The 25,864-nt window shown below is 42.5% G+C and overlaps 1 long non-coding RNA gene across 1 annotated transcript; it reads left to right on the top strand.

Moving 5' to 3' along the window:
• Positions 1-238: 238 nt before the first annotated feature.
• LOC149982565 (uncharacterized) lies at positions 239-23,817 on the top strand. The gene is made up of 2 exons (XR_016497277.1): positions 239-758; positions 22,195-23,817. It is a non-coding gene; the product is annotated as an uncharacterized LOC149982565 (long non-coding RNA).
• The last annotated feature ends 2,047 nt before the right edge of the window (positions 23,818-25,864 follow it).

Raw genomic sequence — 25,864 nt, 5'->3', positions numbered from 1 at the left:
AGCTAATGGGGACCCATAATAAATACAAATACAAATCTGATCATGCAATATGCTTTTGATGTACACTCAGTGGCCAGTTTATTAGGTTCACCCATATAGTACTGGGTCGGACCCTCTTTGCCTCCAGAACAGCTTTATTACTTTGAGGAATGGAAACGTTGCTCAATTGGTATCAAGGGACCTAACGTGTGCCAGAAAAACATTCCCCACACCATTATACCACCGTCACCAGCCTGTACCGTTGACACCAGGCAGGATGGGGCCATGGACTCAACAGGACACAACAGGAACCGGGATTTGTCGTACCAGGCAATGTTTTTCCACTCCTCATTTGTCCAGTGTTGGTGATCACTTGGCTACTGGAGCATCTTCTTCTTGTTTGCAGCAGATTGGTCGTCTGCTACAATAGCCCATCCATGACAAGGATCAATGAGTTGCACGTTCCGAGATGTCGTTCTGCACTCCACTGTTGTACTGCCCACCCCCGTTATTTGCCTGTCTGTTGCCCGCCTGTTAGCTTGCATGATTCCTGCCATTCTTCTTCGACCTCTCTTCAAAAAGTTGTTTTCGCCCACAGGACTGCCGCTGACGGGATGTTTTTTGTTTTTCGCACAATTCTCAGTAAACCCTACACAATGCCATGCACGAAAAGCCCAGATGGCCAGATACTGGAAGCATCACGCCTGGCATTGACTATCATACAACAATCAAAGTCAATTAGTTCACCCATTTTGCCCATTCTAACATTCAATCAAACAGTAAGTGACTGCTTCAATTTCTGTCTGTCTGGCCATGTGACTCACTATCTGTAGGAGCAAACCATTTTTCTGAACAGGGACTTGTACCTATTAAACAGTCTACTGAGTGTATTTTGGACAATTATTTATGATATTGACTACTTTGAACAACTTCTCCAGAACCTCTGGACCGATCAGCACCATATTTGGTACATAGTATCTATGGATGCACATCTTCAAAAAGATCTCCTGTCCAACAACGCCAGCATACGACCAAACTGAACCATACTTTACAGTTTAGCTAGACTCATGTCCCTGAGCATGTGTGCCAAATCACTTCGTGTCAAACAGATCATGATATATAAACCTGGGCCCGTTATAGTGCCTTGATGTGGTCGATCTGAATGTGAATGCATATGTTGAGTCTTCACAATGCTTGGAATATGTACGTGTACCAAGTTTTGTTACAATACGAAAACCCGTGACTGATTTGTATGCATTTATGTGCCAGACCACACCCAAGTGAATGCTTATTGGTCTGCTTTTTAAAGTCATGCTGTTTTAGGTATTAACCAGGAAAACATTTCATTGGGTGAACTTTGTCCATAGATGCCACATATCAAATTTCATGCAGGTCGGTTATTTAGTGCTAGAGGACTAGTGTTTTAAGTGTCTTCAACAAAATTCTAAATGGCAGACAATTCATCCTGGCGGACAATATGGGTCTTTGAGGCAAATTTGTTCCTTGTGAGGAGAGAGACCTACGTACCAAATTTCAGGACTGTAAATGAGGTGAGGGGCGTGAGCTTTCAAAGTTTTTATTTTCAATTGCTTGTTACAGTGCCACTATGTGGCTAATTGACTTGGCATTGCATGAGAGGTTGTGGCTCTTGGTTCTTTACCATCCTGCCAGGTTGCACCCTCCTAGGCCTTACCATCTCACAGGAATTTGGCAATTTAAAATAAAATGTGGAAATTCATTAAACAATTTAGCCACACATTAATGTTTCATCTATTCACAACATCCACATTTTAAAACAAAAGCTTACATCATAATTGCAGTAGCATAAGGACATTCATTCAATTTATTTTAGCATTCTAGTTGGGAAAACATGGAGGCAACATATAAAGACTGTATTTCCTGACAATTATTTTCAGATTTTCCTATATTGGTTTGACTCACTATCTACTGTAGGTGAATCACCATGAAGGAGGGCCCTCAAGTTGGTTCCACTAATCATGCACCTACACACAACACTACCAGAACAGAACATGCTATCGACCCAGGCAGTTTAATTAAGGGTAAGAATATTTTTCAGGTAATCTCTCGTAGGCAGACGCACATAACATAATGGGATGTGACAACTAACAAGGAACTTTGTTCCGGTAAGCTCATTTTTCCACACTGATCATTTGGACAAATGACGATTTTGCAGGTGTTCGCATCTTTCATATTTCAGAAGGGGAGGGGACATTTGGCCCATAGACTTGCCTGAAAACTTGCATTGAGTTTCCGTTTAGGGAGGTGGAGACTTTGCAAGTCGGGCTGCTTATTAAAGTCATTGCTAAAACAAAATACATCCCACTATAGCAGTTTATTTTAATTGAACTCTTTCAGAGGCTGATTAATTCTGTCATCTTGTGATAACAACACAGAGATCTGATAGAGACTAATTAACATGCAAATTCATGGGGACTTTATTGGTAATGGATTTTAGTGTCTACTATGAACCTGTCACCTGTTCAATAAGTGACAGACAGGGAGCAGGAGCCACAACAATCATGTGTGATTTACCTTCATCATGCTGTCTGTCTGGGAGTCAATTTAGCCTGTCATTGAGGGGATTTGATTATCTGATCCTTGTTGCTCCGGTGGGGGAGTTTGCACTGGGTGAAAAGTGATTGCATTCGTTTTGGAACAGAGCTGCCTTCCAGGCGTGAGCCAGGAGTCCCGCTCTGGCTGACAGCTAGGTCAGCTCAAAACAACAGTGACATAGGTTCAGCACGTGGAGTAACGAGTAGGATTCTATGTTTTCACATAAATTGCTTTTGTTAAAAATGCTTTACCTGCCTTTCCAATGAAAATTACTTTGAAAATTCAAACATACCGTTCATAAGTTTGAGGTAACTTAGAAATGTCATTTTTTTGCCCATTACAATAACATCAGATTGATCAGAAATACAGTGTATTTTGCACCATGCAAAATCAACATTTTATTGGTCAAGTACACGTATTTTGCAGATATCGCGGATGTAGTGAAATTCTTAGGTATTACTGCAACAGTGCAGTAATACCTAACAATACTAAGCAATACACGCAAATAAAAACAAATTGAGTAAATAAAGAAATATTAGAAAGAGCAATGTCAGCATCCGGAATGTAAATATATAGTTGAAGTCGGAAGTTTACATACACTTAGGTCGGATACATTAAAACTTGTTTTTCAACCACTTCACAAATTTCTTGTTATTAAGCCATAGATTGGGCAAGTCGGTAAGTACATCTACTTGCAAGATATAGCACTTGTGTAGCCTAAGAAAGTAGCAGAAATGAGCAGAATGTTGTTTTGAATGCATTTTGTTGAAGGGAAACATTAAGAGTCTTGAACTCTCTTGGCAACATAGTGAAACATTTGTATATACTGTATTGTTGTTGGCTACTGCCAACATACTGACTCAAATCTCTTGCCACTTAATAATTAAAAATATTATGTAATAAATGTATCACTAGTCACTTTAAACAATGCCCCTTTATATAATGTGTACATACCCTACATTACTCATCTTATATGTACAGTGCCTTGCGAGAGTATTCGGCCCCCTTGAACTTTGCAACCTTTTGCCACATTTCAGGCTTCAAACATAAAGATATAAAACTGCAAAATTATTCAGCCCCTTTACTTTCAGTGCAGCAAACTCTCTCCAGAAGTTCAGTGAGGATCTCTGAATGATCCAATGTTGACCTAAATGACTAATGATGATAAATACAATCCACCTGTGTGTAATCAAGTCTCCGTATAAATGCACCTGCACTGTGATAGTCTCAGAGGTCCGTTAAAAGCGCAGAGAGCATCATGAAGAACAAGGAACACACCAGGCACGTCCGAGATACTGTTGTGAAGAAGTTAAAGCCGGATTTGGATACAAAAAGATTTCCCAAGCTTTAAACATCCCAAGGAGCACTGTGCAAGCGATAATATTGAAATGGAAGGAGTATCAGACCACTGCAAATCTACCAAGACCTGGCCGTCCCTCTAAACTTTCAGCTCATACAAGGAGAAGACTGATCAGAGATGCAGCCAAGAGGCCCATGATCACTCTGGATGAACTGCAGAGATCAACAGCTGAGGTGGGAGAATCTGTCCATAGGACAACAATCAGTCGTATATTGCACAAATATGGCCTTTATGGAAGAGTGGCAAGAAGAAAGCCATTTCTTAAAGATATCCATAAAAAGTGTTGTTTAAAGTTTACCACAAGCCACCTGGGAGACACACCAAACATGTGGAAGAAGGTGCTCTGGTCAGATGAAACCAAAATTGAACTTTTTGGCAACAATGCAAAACGTTATATTTGGCGTAAAAGCAACACAGCTGAACACACCATCCCCACTGTCAAACATGGTGGTGGCAGCATCATGGTTTGGGCCTGCTTTTCTTCAGCAGGGACAGGGAAGATGGTTAAAATTGATGGGAAGATGGATGGAGCCAAATACAGGACCATTCTGGAAGAAAACCTGATGGAGTCTGCAAAAGACCTGAGACTGGGACGGAGATTTGTCTTTCAACAAGACAATGATCCAAAACATAAAGCAAAATCTACAATGGAATGGTTCAAAAATAAACATATCCAGGTGTTATAATGGCCATGTCAAAGTCCAGACCTGAATCCAATCGAGAATCTGTGGAAAGAACTGAAAACTGCTGTTCACAAATGCTCTCCATCCAACCTCACTGAGCTCGAGCTGTTTTGCAAGGAGGAATGGGAAAAAATGTCAGTCTCTCGATGTGCAAAACTGATAGAGACATACCCCAAGCGACTTACAGCTGTAATCGCAGCAAAAGGTGGCGCTACAAAGTATTAACTTAACCTGTTAGATCTCTAGGGGCGCTATTTCATTTTTGGATAAAAAACGTTCCCGTTTTAAGCGCGATATTTTGTCACGAAAAGATGCTCGACTATGCATATTCTTGACAGTTTTGGAAAGAAAACACTCTGAAGTTTCAGAATCTGCAAAGATTTTGTCTGTAAGTGCCCCAGAACTCATTCTACAGGCGAAACCAAGATGATGCATCAACCAGGAATTAGCAGAATTTCTGAAGCTCTGTTTTCCATTGTCTCCTTATATGGCTGTGATTGCGCAAGGAATGAGCCTACACTTTCTGTCGTTCGCCCAAGGTCTTAGCAGCATTGTGACGTATTTGTAGGCATATCATTGGAAGATTGACCATAAGAGACTACATTTTCCAAGTGTCCGCCTGGTGTCCTGCGTGGAATTCGGTGCGCAATTGCCAGCTGCTTGTACTTTACCATTTGATTCAGGGGAGAAACCATGTGTCCAAGAACGATGTATCAATGAAGAGATATGTGAAAAACACCTTGATGATTGATTCTAAACAAATATGTTTGCCATGTTTTCAGTCGATATTATGGAGTTAATTTGGAAAAAAGTTCGCGTTTTGAGGACTGAATTTTCGGGGTTTTTTTGGTAGCCAAATGTGATGTATAAAACGGAGCTATTTCTAATACACAAAGAATCTTTTTGGAAAAACTGAGCATCTGCTATCTAACTGAGAGTATCCTCATTGAAAACATCAGAAGTTCTTCAAAGGTAAATTATTTTATTTGAAGGCTTTTATGTTTTTGTTGAAATGTTGCGTGCTGGATGCTAACGCTAATGCTAACGCTAAATGCTTTGCTAGCTAGCTACTTTTACACAAATTATTGTTTTCCTATGGTTGAGAAGCATATTTTGAAAATCTGAGATGACAGTGTTGTTTACAACAGGCTAAGCTTGCGAGATGGCATATTTATTTCATTTCATTTGCGATTTTCATGAATAGTTAACGTTGCGTTATGGTAATGAGCTTGAGGCTGTAGTCACGATACCGGATCCGGGTTTGGGAGATCAGAGAGGTTAAGGGGGCTGAATAATTTTGCACGCCTAATTTTTCCGTTTTTGATTTGTTAAAAAAGTTTGAAATATCCAATAAACGTCGTTCCACTTCATTATTGTGTCCCACTTGTTGTTGATTCTTCACAAAAAAATACAGTTTTATATCTTTCTGTTTGAAGCCTGAAATGTGGCAAAAAGTCGCAAAGTTCAAGGGGGCTGAATACTTTCGCAAGGCACTGTAAGTCATTTTTGATGTATCTGTACTTTACTTTAATATTTATATTTTTGAAAACATTTACTTTTACTCCACTACATTCCTAAAGAAAACAATCTACTTTTTACTCCCATACATTTTCCCTGACACCCAAAAGTTCTCGTTACATTTTGAATGCTCAGGCATGACAGCAATACGGTCCAATTCACTCTCCTACTGTATCCATATAATTGTCATCCTTACTCCCTCGGATCTGACGGACTCACAAAACACAAATACTTAATTTGTGATGTCTGAGTGTTGAATGTGCCCCTGACTGTCCAAACATGAAAAATATAACAACATTTGCCAAACATGTGCAATCTGGTTTGCTTAATATAAGGAATAGATTTTATGATTTTTATGTAACTAGGCAAGTCAGTTAAGAACAAATTCTTATTTACAATGACGGCCTACCAAAAGCCAAAAGTCCTCCTGCGGGGACCGGGGCTTGGATTAAAAATAAAATAAAAATACAGGACAAAACACACACCACAACACTACATAAAGAGAGACCTAAGACAACAACATAGCATGGCAGCAGCATATGAAAACACAGCATGGTAGCAACACAACATGACAACAACATGGTAGCAACACAACATGGCAGAGCACAACATGGTAGCAGCACAAAAACAAGGTACAAACATTATTGGGCACAGACAACAGCATAAAGAGCAAGAAGCTAGAGACAACAGAAGATAGAGTGAATTTAACTAGTGACATCAATAAAGGATCATAGCTTTTAACCTGGATTCACCTCATTTGACTATCCCATGTTTTGTATACTTAAAACCAGATACTCGTATACTTTTACTCAAGTAGTATTTTACTGGGTGAAGTTCACTTTTACTTGAGTCATTTTCTATTAAGGTATCTTTACTTTTACTCCAGTATGACAATTGGCTACTTTTTCCACCACTGCTCATTTGCAAGTTTGACAGGAACAATGGGCATCATAAGAGCAGCTCAGTTAATGATAGGGCTTCTATAACTAATAGAATAGAGTAGACAAAATGCAGACAAAGCAGTTAATGTCTAGGTTAGATGTTCCAAAAAAGCAGAAAAAACATCCAGTGTTGCCACGTAAAAACAACAATGATCTTTTTGTTCTTGAGAACAAATGGTAGCAGGACAAAGTGTACATACACAATCCTTCATTTTGTGTCTTTCATTCGCTGAGCGACAGCAGAGTAAACAGGTGTTGAGGATTAATCAACAGATTTGTGGGAAAACAACGAGCAGGAGGAGTGACACAGTGTACAAACAGGGCTTTAAAGCTCTTTAGCAGTGATTAGACACAAAGGGAACAAAAGCTAGATGTGACCTTGGTGTTAGAACCCAGAACCCCAGCTCCAGAGGCTGGAGCACAGCGGGATGGAGACATAGATGGTGTAATGGGCCGGCCTTGGACAGTTGGACAGGAAGTGGCTTGGCTTGGTGTGGCACGGCAGATGCCCAGACTAACAGCCCTAACACTGGGACTGGGGTGTGGGCCAGGCTGGGCAAGCAGATGCTGACTGGCACCATGCTGGCACTGAAGTCATGTCAGTGCAGGTGTTGGGCTCAGATGAGGCCGGGCTCAGAGAATGCTCAGTGGGGATGTCACTGGAACCGATTTCTCTTTTTCTTTCTCTCTCCGGATTTGGAACTGGATCCAAAACATCTCCATTACCCCTTCCAACAGATGTGCGAGATGGCATGCAATTAAAACCTCTAGACAGGAATAAAGGGTGAACGGACATAGCAAGTTCAACATATGTAGGCTACAGCATGGTATGCTTGCAGAATATTAAATACTGATCAATGAAAATAATCAGAAATGTTAAAGTTTTTTTAATTGATTGCTGCCACTAAAATTCAAGAACAGAGTTGTTGCATAGTTATGAGTCCCCATTCTCTCCACATTACTGTCCAAAAAAAGTTCATCTCCAGTTAAATAATAAGCAGCAGTCTCAATTAGAACAGAGAAAAGTCTAATTACAGACCCTTCTCCTGCACTAAGATTATTAGGCAGTAACTGATAAAAGGCTGGGCCTGACTGTCTCTCTCTCTTTCCCATATCCCCGACTATCTCTCACTTTGCACTATATTACCTTTCCTGAAGAGAGGACCCCTCTGGCACTCCTGTTCTTGGCAGTAATCACCTTTAATCGCAGGATCTTAGAGAATAACTATCCCAGCAATTATTTAATTTCACAGTGATGGCATGGGTTGAGGGGCTTTCTCTTCACTAACACACTGTCATCAGGAGGTGGTGAGCTACAGTGGTCAGGCTACAGTATACACACACACACACACACACACACACACACACACACACACACACACACACACACACACACACACACACACACACACACACACACACACACACACACACATTCCAGGATCGTACCCCTCATATCTCCACTTTTTTCTCTGATCTGTGATCCTTTCCAACCTGCTGGTTTGCTAATGACCATCACACTGGCCGTCCTGTCTGTATTAGGGAAATGGAGAAGTGAGGCGCTCGGCAGGAGGATCAGAAGTCACAATTAGAATATACTCCCATTCTGGGCAGGTGTGATGCTCCATTTGAAGATGTAGTTCAATATTTTAGAGCTGTACTGCAGAAGAGGTTCATTTTAGCACGATGGCACTCTTTTAAGAATTCATGTTGTTGCATTGTATTGTTGTATGTGTCACGTCCTGACCGTAGCTCCTTTTTTATGTCTCTGTTTTAGTTTGGTCAGGGCGTGAGTTGGGGTGGGCATTCTATGTTTTGTAGTCTAGGTTTTGTATTTCTATGTGTCTGGCCTGGTATGGTTCCCAATCAGAGGCAGCTGGCTGATTGAGAACCATACTTAGGCAGCCTGTTTTCCCACTATGGGGGTGGGTAGTTGTTTTCTGTTTTGTGTGTCTGCACCAGCCAGAACTGTTTCGGTCATTCGCATTGTTATTTTTGTGATTTCAGTGTTCATTAAATAAATATGGACACATACCACGCAGCACCTTGGTCCTCTCCTTCCAACAGCGTTACAGAACTACCCACCAAAAAAGGACCAAGCAGCGTGGTAACCAGGAGCAGCGTGGAATGGACTCATGGACATGGGAGGACATTCTGGACGGGAAGGGTTCCTACACATGTGAGGAGATCCTGGCTGTAAGGGATCGCCTCCCATGGGAACAGGTGGAGGCAGCCAGGAGAGCGGAGGCAGCAGGTAAAGGGAGCCAGCGCTTTGAGGGAACACCGCTGGCAAGGAAGCCCGAGAGGCAGCCACAAAAACTTATTGGGAGTGTGGCTAAGTCAGGTAGGAGACCTGAGCCAACTCCCCATGCTTACCGTGGAGAGAGGTTGACCGGGCAGGCACCGTGTTATGCCGTGAGGCGCACGGTGTCCCAGATGCGCTACTTCACAGCTCCTTGTATCGGCTAGAGTGGGCATCGAGCCAGGAGGAATGAAGCCGGCTCAGCGCATCTGGTCTCCAGTGCGTCTCCTCAGCCCGGGTTATATGGCACAAGCCCTACGCACGGTGTCCCCAGTTCGCCAGCACAGCTGTTCCACCCCGCCGCACTTGCTGGGATACAGGGGGTATCCAGCCAGGACAGGTTGTGCAAGCTCGGTGCTCGAGACATCCAGTGCGCCTCCACGGTCCAGTCCATCCGGTGCCTCCTCCACGCATCAGGCCTCCTGTGGCATCCCCACGCACCAGGCTGTCTCTCCGTCTCCTCCCTCCATTTGCTCCCGCCTGTCCAGCGCTTCCAGAGTCTCTCTCCTGTCCAGCGCTTCCAGAGTCTCTCTCCTGTCCAGCGCTTCCAGAGTCTCTCTCCTGTCCAGCGCTTCCAGAGCCGCTCGTCAGTCAAGAGCTGCCAGAGCCGCCCGTCAGTCAGGAGCTGCCAGAGCCGTCCTTCACCCCGGCGCTGCCAGAGTCTCCCGTCTATTCGGGGCCCGCTGAAAGGGTCCCCAGTCCGGGGTTGGTGGTGAGGGTCGCCACTCCAAAGGCGCCACCTAAGTGGGCCCAGACTAAGGTGGAGTGGGGTCCACGTCCCGCGCCAGAGCCGCCTCCGCGGACAGATGCCCACCCAGACCCTCCCCTATGGGTTTAGGTTTTGCGGCCGGAGTCCGCACCTTTAGGGAGGGGTACGTACTGTCACGTCCTGACCATAGTTCCTTTTTTATGTCTCTGTTTTAGTTTGGTTGGGGCGTGAGTTGGGGTGGGCATTCTATGTTTTGTAGTCTAGGTTTTATATTTCTATGTGTCTGGCCTGGTATGGTTCCCAATCAGAGGCAGCTGGCAATCGTTGTCTCTGAGAACCATGCTTTTGCAGCCTGTTTTCCCACTATGGGGGTGGGTAGTTGTTTTCTGTTTTGTGTGTCTGCACCAGCCAGAACTGTTTCGGTCGTTGGCTTTGTTATTTTTGTGATTTCAGTGTTCATTAAATAAATATGGACACATACCACGCTGCACCTTGGTCCTCTCCTTCCAACAGCCGTTACAGTATGTTTTAATTATGTAATGCGTTGATTGTTGCTGCCTTCTTGGCCAGGTCTCCCTTGAAAAAGAGACTCTGGGCCTCAATGTGCTTTTCCTGGTTAAATAAAGGTTAAAAATGAAAAATAAAAATAAATAATTAAAGCTATATTCTCTTGATGTTTTGCAGCACATCTGTCTCCCCATCTGTTTAAAACAGACAAGATCGCACACCCAGTGACATTATGTGACACATGAACAATAAAGCATCCCAACTGCAGGGAAAATACATCTTATGCAAAAAAGGCCATAATATTTTTAGGAAAACTATCAAGAGCAATACTTGTGTATGAACCAATGTGCCCTTGACTTCACATATTATAGTTCAAGTCAAAGGTTTTGACACACCTACTCATTATTGTTTTTTTCTTCATGTTTACTATTTTCTACATTGTAGAATAATAGTGAAGACATCAGAGCTTTAAAATAACACATTTGGAATCATGTACTAACAAAAAGTGTTCGACAAATCAAAATATATTTTATGTGAGATTTTTTTCAAAGTAGCCACCTTGATGACAGCTTTGCACACTCTTGTCATTCTCTCAACCAGCTTCATGAGTTAGTCACATGCAATGTATTTCAATTTACCGGAATGCCTTGTTAAAGTTAATTGATGGAATTTCTTTCCTTAATGTGTTTGAGCCAATGAGTTGTGTTTTGACACAAGGTAGGGGTGGTATACAGAAGATAGCCCTATTTGATAAAAGACCAAGTCCATATTACGGCAAGAACCGTTCAAATAAACAAAGATAAACAACAGTCCATCATTACTTTAAGAAATTAAAGTCAGACAATGCAGAACATTTCAAGAACTTTGAAAGTACAGTTGCAAAAACCATCAAACGCTATGATGAAACTGGCTCTCATGAGGACTGCCACAGGAAAGGAAGACCCAGAGTTACCTCTGCTGCAGAGGATGAGTTCATCAGAGTTACCAGCCTCAGAAATTGCAGCCCAAATAAATGCTTCACAGAATTCAAGCAACTAACACATCTCAACATCAACTGTTCAGAGGAGACTGCGTGAATCAAGCCTTTATGGTGGAATTCCTGCAAAGAAACCACTACTAAAGGACACCAATAATAAGAAGAGAATTGCTTGGGCCAATAGACACAAACAATGGACATTAGACCGGTGAAAATCTGTCCTTTGGTCTAATGAGTCCAAATTTGAGAAATTTGGTTCCAACCACTGTCTTTGTGAACGTAGAGTAGGTGATCTCTGCATGTGTAGTTCCCACCGTGAAGCATGGAGGAGGAAGTGTGATGGTGTGGGGGGGCTTTGCTGTGATATACACTGTGATATACTTAGAATTTAAGGCACAATTAACCAGCATGGCTACCACAGCATTCTGCAGCGATACTCCATCCCATCTGGTTTGCTCTTAGTGGGACTATCATTTGTTTTTCAACAGGACAATGAACCAGAACACGCCTCCAGGGTTTGTAAGGGCTATTTGTCCAAAAAGGAGAGTGATGGAGTGCTGCATCAGATGACCTGGCTTCCACAATCACCCAACCTCAACCCAATTGCCAAGAGTGTGCAAAGCTGTCATCAAGGCAAAGGGTGGCTACATTGAAGAATCTAAAATAGTAATAGTAAAATAAAGAAGAACCCTTGAATGACTAGGTGTGTCCAAACTTTTGAATGGTACTGTAAGTACATGTCCTGTACACACTGTGTCCTGGAAGCCCACTCCACTGTGCCATTGTGTGTTTGTTGCAGAGGGCATATACATCAGCCCACATTTGCATCACGTCCTTATAATTAAGCCACATGAGTGTAGACAAGGGTGTGATCTAAGCCTTAGAGCCTACAGAAACATGGCAGTAACCATGAGGATTTGAACTGGTCTCAATAACTATCCCAGGCCATTCCCTTCATACCCCAGTATGTACTATTCCTGTTACTATTCCAGCTGGGACAGAAAAAGGAAGCCATTTTCGCATCCTTCCTCCCAGTTTCCTTTGCCACCATCAAAGTAATTTGCACTACAGAGACTTAAGGGAAGGCAAAATATCCCCGATATCTGGATTCCCCGAATAAAAAAAATAAAAAAAATAATGCAGAACCACTGGTTTATCATGTCTTGCCCAGCTACTACACTGTGACAGTCGCCACCGGACATGATATACATGGGAGATTTTTAAGTTCACATCTGGTGAAAAAGGTAGACCAACCTAGTGGGAGGGGTGGGGGGGGCATCGACCACTCTCTGCTCTCTTTGTTGCTGTCTGTCGCTTCCGAGCAGCCAGCTCTCCTAATCCAAACACAATATTTAAAAATTGGACTTTCTACCCCTTTTCTTGTACGATACTGGCTAATGGCTATCTCAGTGACATGGAGCTTAGCTGTGTCTAGGACTCTCTCTCTGTGTGTGTGTGTGTGTGTGTGTGTGTGTGTGTGTGTGTGTGTGTGTGTGTGTGTGTGTGTGTGTGTGTGTGTGTGTGTGTGTGTGTGTGGAGGCTGGTGGGAGGAGATGATGTAGGATGGACTCATTGTAATGGATGGAATGGAAAGGTATCAAACACATTAAACATATGGAAACCACTTTTGACTTTGTTCCTTTTATTCCATTTCAGCCATCAGTGGGCCTGTCCTGCTATAATGCCTCCCAGCAGCCTCCACTGGTGTTTGTCCCTGTGTGTGTGTGTGTGTGTGTGTGTGTGTGTGTGTGTGTGTGTGTGTGTGTGTGTGTGTGAGAGAGAGAGAGAGAGAGAGAGAGAGAGAGAGAGAGAGAGAGAGCAAGCGAGAGAGAGAGAGAGAGAGAGAGAGAGAGAGAGCAGTTCAATCTACCGCAGTGATGGGTACCAGACGGCTCTCACCTCATTGCTGTCCCCACCCACTCAGCAATGATGGCAGTTAATTCCATTTTTAGGTTCTCTGCAGTGCCTCTCTTCCATGTTCTCAGTGGTCAGTACATGGGACTTCATGTCCCATTTCTCATCAATGCGATGGCTCGTTGCAGTGATATATGACAGCTTTTTCACTGACGTCCAACAATCTGTTGTTAACACCACATATGGGGTGTTTAAGAGCTCATGCTTTGTATTGCAGAGCAATCATTGTACAATTGCTCCATTCGGGCAGTGACGATTTTTCGACATGGCATCTTGCAGTTTGGTTCTAGATATGCCATCAGGGCATTGAAGCCGACATCCTCTACAATTGACAATGGCTGCATATCAACTGCAATAATTACTCTAATTAGCGCTGTGATTTTCTCAATCCGTCCCTTATCACACTTATTTCTTAAATAGAGCCTGTTTAATGTCTGTTGTTGGGGGATTGTATACCTGCCAGCAACGGTTTGGGTATCACAGTGCTTCCCTTTCAGATGGTTTTGCACTTGTAGCTCAATTCCACCACGCAAAGTTTGCATTTCACCACGTTCTCATTTAAGTTCTCAAAGTATTGCCATATAGGACTTCACTGCTGTAGCGTCCCTGTTTCACTCTCTGCCGTTTTTCTAACTGTTAACTACGATGACGTGCGGAGCACTTTTATATCCATTGCAAATAATTTGAAAGATGCATATCTCATCCTTCTAGCGTTACAGCATTGTTGCATTAGGTATTTGTTTAATTTTATTTTTACTTTATGATGATGATCAGGACGTGTTATTGATAGTTTTGTGATAACTGCACTGTGATAAAAATGTTGTGGGGGGTTTCTTCTAAACGCTAACAGTCCCAATTCCGTTTAAAGATTTAAACTTCTAAAAGTTCACACATCTATCTACAATTATGCCAACTGAATACAACACCGGCTGAGTGTACAGCACATGAGGAAACATGAGAAAGGCAGCTGCAGTGACATGCTGTATCCAAAGATGACAGAGCTTTGCTAGAGTTGCATGTAGCTTTCTGTATCACATTACAGACCTGGACCTAGATGTCTGCCTGAATCTGTCTGCTGAATCGCAGCACCGCCATGCTTCTCTGAGTCTCTAAACACAGTGGGGGACATTTTGACAGTGTATAAATCCAGAGATGTTACCCAATATGACCCTTTCATTTCATATACTCAGCACGGCACTTATGTTGAGGTGATTTGGAAAACTGCAGATCCCGATTGCATTGCATGTGTCATATGGTTGAATTTAAAGCTGTGTAAGTCATGGAAACTTTGTCATGGAAATTTACTTTGGAGGAAATGCAGTCTTGTTTGGTAACATACAAGTTCTTTCACTCATAGATCGATTCTAGTCATACATATGTAGGATCTTAATCTAAGACAGTTTGCTACAGCAGGGAAATAATCCTGTAGCAATGGGAAAATTGAATTATTAAGTGGATTATAATTAATGCATATTTTTTGTAGGAGTTAATACATTTTCTGTTAGGGCAAATCAAGTCCGACATCTTTAAATGGAAAATATAAACTTTACAAGCCTTTTTAAACATTGAATACACTACATATTTGCATTTCCTGCTTTGCAGGAAAATTCTCATCAACAAAAGAGTGATCAAATTAAGATCTTACATCTGTATATCTATTTGGAGGTGTTACCTCTTTCTCAGTATAAGCTTATGCTAAGAGATACTTGAGAACTAGCAAATAATACATCTGATAATCACAACTATGTTAACAATGCTTCATACATATATCTGCATTCCAAATTAGATGCAAATAAACACTTTTCTGACATCTCCTGAACCTCTCTCACACTTAGCAAACAATGAGAATTGTGTTCAAGCTGTAAACGCTTGGGCGTATGCCCCACATCAGATGGTTCCTGCTTTATTGGGCAATTTACCACAGGTCCTCCATGAGTACAACAAAATTATCATGTGGAGAGAGAGAGACAGAGAAGGACGGGGGACTATATAAATTGCTGCTTTGAAAAAGTACAGCAACTTGATGGTCTTTCCATATGCTCAGCTAAATTAGCTCAATACATCCCACAGTCGGTAGAATAATTAACAGTTTCATCATCGGCGGGCATTGTCAATAGCGGATTATGGCAAACCCATTTATAAACTTGACAAAGCAAAGTACCCCATGGGAGGCTAGCTGTGCAGCTAAATCGCTTGCCTTGTCTTTTTCAGTAGGGACAGATGGGCGCACGAGGGAACAGAGAAGCTTTAACACAGACTTGGAAGAAGAAGAGACAAGAAAGTGGATTGAAAGCTGAAGATAGGAATACATACATGTGTTTAAAGGGATTTTTTTCCCACTACAGAAGAATCGATACATAACTCAAACAGTGGTCCTGCCCTGGACTGTTGCAAGCCTGACCGAAGACAGGGCTTCATTCAAAACTAGTTTGAAAAACAGGAAACAAATGTATAATAAACAAAGCCAGGAACTGACTCTTCACAGGGAAATATTGATTATTAGTGAGAGTCGTTAATCAAAAGTGGATAGTGATAAAGTACCACAGACATTGAAATCTGTTCAAAACTTCAAGGTAAACTCCAGAACTCTGATGAGTTAGATAGTTGAGTACACCTCTCTTGCATATATTCAACGGTAAAAAGATGGGTGGCAACATCACAACTACTTGCGGGCAATGGGTTCAGAACAACAATTACAAAAACAAATATAATTATTCCACCACCCAAAAGGGCACTTGGCAAGTGGGAGGGCAAATGGTCTTGGGCAGAGGGCACAGGTAGAGTCCTCTGTGCACGTGCCTGCTAATATGGTCAAAACATATTATTTTCAAGACATAGTTCTGCAGTTAAACGTCTCCCTGCCTATCATCCTCTGCTTTATTGTGTTTGTATGGGCCTTACTGCAACTCATACTCAAACTGTCCTGAGATACATGTTCCTGAGAGGTGTGTGTGTTCCTCTGAATAATGCCTGTCCTCATGCACAGTATAGGGTGGACCCTGATACATGTGACGATGAGGTGAACAACATACCATGAACCCAATGGGCTAATCGGTTCCCATAGTAAGCATTACTAACTATTCGACACCCCCTCCCCCCACCCCCTCACTCTATCCAACACAATAGGCTACAGTGCTGTATGAGAAAGATGAGGGCCGCACTTCAGAACAATTGCTCATCATTTGCACAGGGAAGTGTGGGTCATGTTCTGGATCTTTCCCCTTTATCTACACTATTGGCAAAAACTCCTACTCCCTCCCGAGGAGGGAAAATGACAAATCTTGGCCCTTTGATAAAAATGTTAACTAGGTGAGTGTCAGAGAGATGGATAGTGGCCTGTCATACCAGGCAAGAACATGAGGATCCATTGATATTTCTCATTACATGGCGCTATCCCCCCTATGTTCTCGAGTAACACTGCCTCAAAGGATGATAAATCACAGCCAAATAACACACTGAATATGATCGCTCTGTCTGGGTATCTTCAACACGCGGTGGAGGGGAGCGCCATCGATAAAGATCTAATGAACAATGCTATCAAATGACATCAGGGTTGAGAGAGCTAGCTGAGAGAGAGCGACCGACTACATTTCATACCCAGGGTATGTCAGCATGGAGCCGATGAGGTGGCTGGCTCGTAGAAATGGAATGGAGAGCGGAGAGGGGATTTATTGATTGGGAGGGTAGATACTGGAATGAATGATAATAATAATTGGGAAGCTAAATAAGTTAAATTCATTCTGTTCCCGAGTGGCACAGTGGTCTAAGTCACTGCATTGCAGTGCTAGCTGTGCCACTAGAGATCCTGGTTTGAGTCCAGGCTCTGTCGCATCCGGACGTGACCAGGAGACCCATGGGCGGCGCACAATTGGCTCAGCATCGTCCTGGTTAGGGAAGGGTTTGGCTGGCAGGGATATTCTTATCCCATTGTGCACTAGCGACTGATGTGGCGGGCTGGGCGCAATGCACGCTGACACGGTCGCTAGATGCACGGCGTTTCCTCTGACACATTGGTGCGGCTGGCTTCTGGGTTAAGTGGGCATTGTGTCAAGAAGCAGTGCGGCTTGACGAGAGTTGCAGCAATGGCACAAGACTATAACTACCAATAGCATACCATGAAATTGGGGAGGGAAAGGGGAAAACATTTTTTACAAATCAAAAAATATAATTCTCATAGGGCTGGTATAATTCTCCCGGATGGTGCAGTGGTTAAGGGTGCTGTACTGCAGCGCCAGCTGTGCCACCAGAGACTCTGGGTGCGCGCCCAGATTCTGTCGTAACCGGCCGCGACCGGGAGGTCCGTGGGACGACGCACAATTGGCCTAGCGTCGTCAGGGAGGGGTTGGCCGGAGCGACATCCTTGTCTCACCGCGCACCAGCGACCCCTGTGGCGGGCCGGATGCAGTGCGCGCTAACCAAGGTTGCCAGGTGCATGGTGTTTCCTCCGACACATTGGTTTGGCTGGCTTCCGTGTTGGATGTGCGCTTGGTTGGGTTGTGTATCTGAGGACGCATGACTTTCAACCTTCGTCTCTCCCGAAACCGTACGGGAGTTGTAGCGAAGAGACAAGATAGTCTCATACTAAAACAATTGGATACCACGAAATTGGGGAGAAAACGGGGTAAAAAATTATCTAGGGCCCCTGAGAGACTCATTGTCTTTGGAGTGACTAGGCACATAAGCAGAGCAGGCGCAAGTTGGGTTAATTTAATAGCTGCCGATTCCACCAACAAGCAGCTAGAAACAGTAAAATAACGTTGCTGCTTTCCCTTGTAATGATCTCCTTAGCTGATCCATACAGTATGAATAAATATGAAATATGACTTAACCAGATAACGAGCAGTCGTTATTGAACTGTGTAAATTAATTGTATGAAATGAATAATTTGTACAATTTTCACCCGCATTATCCAGGGGGTAGATTCAAGCCTTGACCCTGAAGTAATCACCTGCTCATTTATTGTAGTCATTTCAGAGCTGTGGTGAATATACTCACCCCTCTTCAAATCAATTAGCCTGTATCAAACTCATGTTCCTGCATCTGTTTCAATTGCCACCACAAATAAGCAGAGGTGTGTGGACTCGAGTCACATGACTTGGACTCGAGTCTGACTCACGTCACAAATTTGATGACTTGACACTTGACTTGATAGAAAATAATATAACTTGACATTGAACTTGAATTTGGAGTCTCAAGACTCAGGACTCGACTTTGACTTGAGACTGATGACTTGAAATTATCTGGCCAGGTTTTGTAAAGTTTTGTCACTCATTTTGTGGCACAGAGCTTCCACTCTCCATGCAGCCAGAGACAGTATTACACTTGCCCCCCAAAAAATGGGCAAGTGAAACTCACACTCTGGCCTTCTGATTGGACCAGGAAACTGTCAATCAACACAGATCGGTAATCTAGCTCAGTAAAATGGTTTTGGGGGGTTGTGTGTGAAACTGAATGGATTTTTGTTTTCATACATATTTTAATAGGCTACATATAGCCTATCATTTTGTATTTAATATTTATACCTTTGCTTATTCAATCTGGTCACTAACATGGGCCTACAGCATTGCACCAAATTCTTGTTTGAAATACATCTAATCTGTGCTTCAGAACCAAAACGCTGCAGGTCTTGACTGTTGACCAATGACCTGTCATCAGCATTGGCACGCAAATGCAGGCGCACACATCCAGATCAGTAACCAGAAAGAGCTTGTTTAATTTTTTCTGGTTTTGCCTGGTTTTTAAACAGAGTAGCCAACCTACGTTAAAATTACCTATATACAGTGCCTTGCGAAAGTATTCGGCCCCCTTGAACTTTGCGACCTTTTGCCACATTTCAGGCTTCAAACATAAAGATATAAAACTGTATTTTTTTGTGAAGAATCAACAACAAGTGGGACACAATCATGAAGTGGAACGACATTTATTGGATATTTCAAACTTTTTTAACAAATCAAAAACTGAAAAATTGGGCGTGCAAAATTATTCAGCCCCCTTAAGTTAATACTTTGTAGCGCCACCTTTTGCTGCGATTACAGCTGTAAGTCGCTTGGGGTATGTCTCTATCAGTTTTGCACATCGAAAGACTGAAATGTTTTCCCATTCCTCCTTGCAAAACAGCTCGAGCTCAGTGAGGTTGGATGGAGAGCATTTGTGAACAGCAGTTTTCAGTTCTTTCCACAGATTCTCGATTGGATTCAGGTCTGGACTTTGACTTGGCCATTCTAACACCTGGAAATGTTTATTTTTGAACCATTCCATTGTAGATTTTGCTTTATGTTTTGGATCATTGTCTTGTTGGAAGACAAATCTCCGTCCCAGTCTCAGGTCTTTTGCAGACTCCATCAGGTTTTCTTCCAGAATGGTCCTGTATTTGGCTCCATCCATCTTCCCATCAATTTTAACCATCTTCCCTGTCCCTGCTGAAGAAAAGCAGGCCCAAACCATGATGCTGCCACCACCATGTTTGACAGTGGGGATGGTGTGTTCGGCTGTGTTGCTTTTACGCCAAACATAACGTTTTGCATTGTTGCCAAAAAGTTCAATTTTGGTTTCATCTGACCAGAGCACCTTCTTCCACATGTTTGGTGTGTCTCCCAGGTGGCTTGTGGCAAACTTTAAACAACACTTTTTATGGATATCTTTAAGAAATGGCTTTCTTCTTGCCACTCTTCCATAATGTCCAGATTTGTGCAATATACGACTGATTGTTGTCCTATGGACAGAGTCTCCCACCTCAGCTGTAGATCTCTGCAGTTCATCCAGAGTGATCATGGGCCTCTTGGCTGCATCTCTGATCAGTCTTCTCCTTGTATGAGCTGAAAGTTTAGAGGGACGGCCAGGTCTTGGTAGATTTGCAGTGGTCTGATACTCCTTCCATTTCAATATTATCGCTTGCACAGTGCTCCTTGGGATGTTTAAAGCTTGGGAAATCTTTTTGTATCCAAATCCGGCTTTAAACTTCTTCACAACAATATCTCGGACCTGCCTGGTGTGTTCCTTGTTCTTCATGATGCTCTCTGCGCTTTTAACGGACCTCTGAGACTATCACAGTGCAGGTGCATTTATACGGAGACTTGATTACACACAAGTGGATTGTATTTATCATCATTAGTCATTTAGGTCAACATTGGATCATTCAGAGATCCTCACTGAACTTCTGGAGAGAGTTTGCTGCACTGAAAGTAAAGGGGCTGAATAATTTTGCACGCCCAATTTTTCAGTTTTCGATTTGTTAAAAAAGTTTGAAATATCCAATAAATGTCGTTCCACTTCATGATTGTGTCCCACTTGTTGTTGATTCTTCACAAAAAAATACAGTTTTATATCTTTATGTTTGAAGCCTGAAATGTGGCAAAAGGTCGCAAAGTTCAAGGGGGCCGAATACTTTCGCAAGGCACTGTACTGCAAAGTACCATTTATCAATCAATTATGGACGCATCTTTGCCACAATAATACGCTACCTGGTGATTTCATTGATAATTTTCATATTTCAGATAGGACTAGTTAGGGTGGGTTATAATTATATATCTTAGTAGTGGTACTGGCTATTTGTCTAAAGATATCTGTAACATTGCACAACATTCAATATTCTGGCAAATGAATTACGATATTTGTGAGCAAGAAAAAGGCTGCATACGGATCATATAATATATGTCATTAAGCAGACGCTTTTATCCAAAGCGACTTACAGTCATGCGCACATACATTTTACGTATGGATGGTCCTAGGAATCCAACCCACTACCCTGTGGTAGTTACAAGCGCCCTGCTCTACCAACTGAGCTACATGCTTTCCATCTGATCCTGCAAACTCCGCTGAATACAGGTAGGCCATATGATCCTGCTTGCTCTGGACTTCAGAGAAGTGACATGATATCCCAAGTTGATATTGGCTGTTATCATAAATTACTTTCAGCTCAAAATGCGTGCAAGTGCGTTTGCGGTGGTTGCAAGAATTGATAAAAAATGTTTTGGGGAAAACGGGTTAAAAGTTTTAAAGCCACTGAGCTAGCGAGGAGATTGCTGATTTGGTGCACAGCTATAGGATTGTGTGCAGTGCAAACATCGAATTGTAGGGAGAGAGGATTGCCATAAATGAATATGCAGCTCCAAACATTTTCAAATAAGAATATGAATTGTTTACTTTGCAAGCTCACCAGCAATGGGACATCAAGCAAATTATATAAACAATTGTCACATACATCTAGCATAGGTCTTGTTACTGGTCTTTTGGTATGTCAAAACTGCATGATATTGATAATGTAATCATGAAGCTTGCATTTGGAATTTGTTGTTAAAATGTATTGTTACATAATCCAAATGTGGTATAGAAAAAATAATTAAAAGGGCTGTCTGGTAGCCTCAATAAATAGACAAAGTTATTGAGTGTATTTTCTTTTATTTGACTTGAGACTTCACTTGAAAAACTTGTGACTCAACTCGATTTGACTTGCTCTTAGAATATAGGGCTTGGACTTGACTCGAGACTCGACCCTTTCTACTTGGGACTCGACTTGAAACTTGGACCTTGTGACTTGAGACTTGCTCGTGACTCGAATAATAGTGACTTGGTCCCACCTCTGCAAATAAGACAGAAACCAAAATGGAAAACATTTACAGTAGCTGCCTATCAAGCTATCTCCATTCAGAACCATTCAAAACCCACAAACTGCCTTCAAAACACTAGGTTCACAGCATTCTCTTCATCTGCCTGTCATTTCTTTTCTCCCTAGAGAACCTGGAGAGGCATATGAAAAAACCTCACACGGCCTAATTGGAGAAAATAACATCATTACAACTTATAATCACAAGCTGACACATTGTTCCCCGCTAACAAGCGTGGCAGCGACGTAATTGAGTTTCCACTGATCTCTGAGGTGGCTCAGAGCGAGAGCAGGGGAGAGGAGAGGATAAGAGAGAGGAGTGGCAGAGCCTGGTGTCGTCTTACGGCTTTTTCCTCTGATAAGAATGCCTCTTGTCCACAAGGCCGGTGTTCTTAATAGGAGTGAAGAGGAGTATTGGGATCCTTACGACAAAGCGCTGTGGTTATTAACGCCAGCCCACGACTAGCTGCTACAGTACAGCTCTCAAGCTCCTGTGTTGAGATGGTGTTCTAGGCACTGAGAGTGAGTGCAGACTTCATTATAGAAAGAACACACTTGATTTTCATTTACATTTTCTGAGCACAAACACATACTCAATCAGCACTTAATCAGTTGAAGGGGGAGGATTAGGGAGGGCATAAGGACACACATATCTGAGCCACCATTCAAAAGTTTGAGTTTTGTCAGCAGCCCAAATAAATGCTTCACAGAATTCATGTAACAGACACATCTCAACATCAACTGTTCCGAGTAGACTGCGTGAATCAGGCCTTCATGGTAGAATTGCTGCGAAGAAACCACTACTAAAGGACACCAATAAAAAGAGGAGACTTGCCTGGGCCAAGAAACACAAGCAATGGACATTAGAACAGTGGAAATCTGTCCTTTGATCTGATGAGTCCAAATTTTAGATTTTTGGTTCCCAACCACCCATTTGGGAGACACAGTGTAGGTGAACGGATGTGTGGTTCCCACCGAGAAGCATGGCGGAGGAGGTGCGATGGTGTGCGTGGGGGTGCTTTGCTGGTGAATCTTTCAGTGACTTATTTAGAATTCAAGGGACACTTAACCAACATGGCTACCACAACATTATGCAGCCATACGCCATCCTCATCTTCACAATCACCCGAACCTCAACCCAATTGAGATAGTTTGAGATGAGTTGGACCGCAGAGTGAAGTAAAAGCAGCCAACAAGTGCTCAGCACATGTGGGAACTCCATCAAGACTGTTGGAAAAGCCTTCCAGGTGAAGCTGGTTGAGAGCATGTAGAGCATGTGCAAAGCTGTCATCAAGGCAAATGGTGGCTACAATGAAAAATCTCAAATCTCAAATATATTTTGATATGTTTAACACTTTTTTGGTTATTACATGATTCCATGTTTGTTATTTCATAGTGTTGATGTCTTCACTATTATTCTACAATGTATAAAAAAACTTTTGACAGGTACTATATATGCAATTTACATACTTACAATTGGAAAGGACCTATGGTTATAAAATATAAAAAATACAGGAATTAGATCCCATTAATGTGTTAAAGTTGTACCCGACTAAAGAGTTCTGCAATTACATTTTGGGTCATGGTCACCGTGTATCTGCTGAAGTAGCTTTAAAGGGCACATTCCATGGGTCTAAATTGCACTCCTTCATCCGCATAGAACGATTACAACAAAGATAGAATATGTGTTAGGCGAAAGCCAACTGTGATTTCATGTTTTTCCCCCCTTGGTTGATTAAAAGGTCAAAACACTTATTTTTGAAAAGCGTTGACCTTTAAACTTTGTAATGAGTGGTGTCTGGGCAGAAGGCTGCCTATGTGTAAATATACAATGCTTGCCATGATGTGGGGCAGGCATCCAACTCTCTATGCCTTTCAAATGCTCTTTTTTCTCTCTCTCTCTCTCTCTCTCTCTCTCTCTCTCTCTCTCTCTCTCTCTCTCTCTCTCTCTCTCTCTCTCTCTCTCTCTCTCTCTCTCTCTCTCTCTCTCTCTCTCTCTCTCTCTCTCTCTCTCTCTCTCTCTCTCTCTCTCTCTCTCTCTCTCTCTCTCTCTCTCTCTCTCTCTCTCTCTCTCTCTCTCTCTCTCTCTCTCTCTCTCTCTCTCTCTCTCTCTCTCTCTCTCTCTCTCTCTCTCTCTCTCTCTCTCTCTCTCTCTCTCTCTCTCTCCAACCAACCAACCAACCAACCAACCAACCAACCAACCAACCAACCAACCAACCAACCAACCAACCAACCAACCAACCAACCAACCAACCAACCAACCAACCAACCAACCAACCAACCAACCAACCAACCAACCAACCAACCAACCAACCAACCAACCAACCAACCATCCAACCAACCAACCAACCAACCAACCAACCAACCAACCAACCAACTCTCAAAGCCCCCAAAGACTATGGGTTCCCATATTCATAAATGGGACCTATTTTCAGTTAGTAGACAATTGGGTGTTGGATATGACTCATTGTAAGTGTATAACTTGACCAGTGATAGGCATTACCAAGGTCAAGATGATTTATGATCTTGTTATTGGTCCACTGTAATGACCATTACAACAGCAGTCTACACAGTAACATCCTTCACCTCTCCAATAATGTTGAACTGATATCTACTCAGACCATTTAGAACAAGTTCTTTCAATGCAGGGCACACTACGGCACATGTGGCTACTGCACACCTACGCACAAACACACAGCATTACAACAATATATCTCTGCTAAGAACCCATACTGCCAGGAAAGCATATATAAATTGTAAAGATGTCAGACGAACTTGACAAAGTATTTATTGTACAGTGCACACTTCAAGTAGTGCATATTTATAAAACTTTATATAACGACAGCATTTCGTTTTGTGAGAGAGAAAGACAAAAACTGAGCACATTATGTCCCCTTTGTGACTACTGACAAGCTCGTACATTCATAGCACAAGACAAACCGTGAAAGAAAGAGAAATTACAAAACAAGGATCATATGCCATGACAGCTTTTTGGGGGGCAAAGTGACACTGCAAAGAACATTGGAAATGTCATGTGGTATATGAGAGAGAGAGAGAGAGAGAGAGAGAGAGAGAGAGAAAAGGTAAAAGGGTTGCTGCTGACTGTATCTCTCAGAGAGTGGCTGTCAGGTATGGGGACAAGCTTTTTATGACCACGCTGCGTGAGTCTACCACACTGTGTCACTTCGTCTAAATAAAGTGACAAATAAAATCGAACTCCGGAGTCCCATCCCTTTCTCTGCGAGGATAAACCTCCCATACTGTGGCGCCTCAGTGTCTGCACCAAATTCAGCGATGACAGGCCTTGTACTGAGCACGGCCACTGAATGATTATCTGGTGTAATTGGCCTAGTCACTGACATCAGAGAAATCATCCAATCATTAGGTAACATCCTAATCAGAAATTCAGCCAATCAGAAACTGTGATTGGATGACGTGGGTCTGAAGTTTAGATTAAATTGTCTATTCACTAACCAAAGTATAACACAAATAGATGAGATTGGAAACCCCAGGCTATATTTCTTACGAGGTTCACACTGTGAGGAAGGAAAGTGGTTCAACTATTCTATTGCCTCTTAAATAGTCTTTATGAGAGAGTAAATGTGCACAGTTTGAGTTATAAAACACTTAACAGTGGCAAGGTATGTGGGAGCCAACACTGGGTGATTATTCATTGTGAAGAAAAACACCTCAGAGAAATGTTTTTCTCATTTGCATAGCTGCTCTCACAATAACCCTTATGATCACATGCAAATTAAAAACAAACCTATTTATATTTGGCTGGTGGGCCAAGGCTGTG

This window comes from Oncorhynchus mykiss, chromosome 7 (genome assembly GCF_057628025.1).
Source record: "Oncorhynchus mykiss isolate SJ-2025 chromosome 7, ASM5762802v1, whole genome shotgun sequence".
NCBI classification, from domain to species: domain Eukaryota; kingdom Metazoa; phylum Chordata; class Actinopteri; order Salmoniformes; family Salmonidae; genus Oncorhynchus; species Oncorhynchus mykiss.
This window is presented reverse-complemented; position numbering and strand designations above follow the sequence as displayed.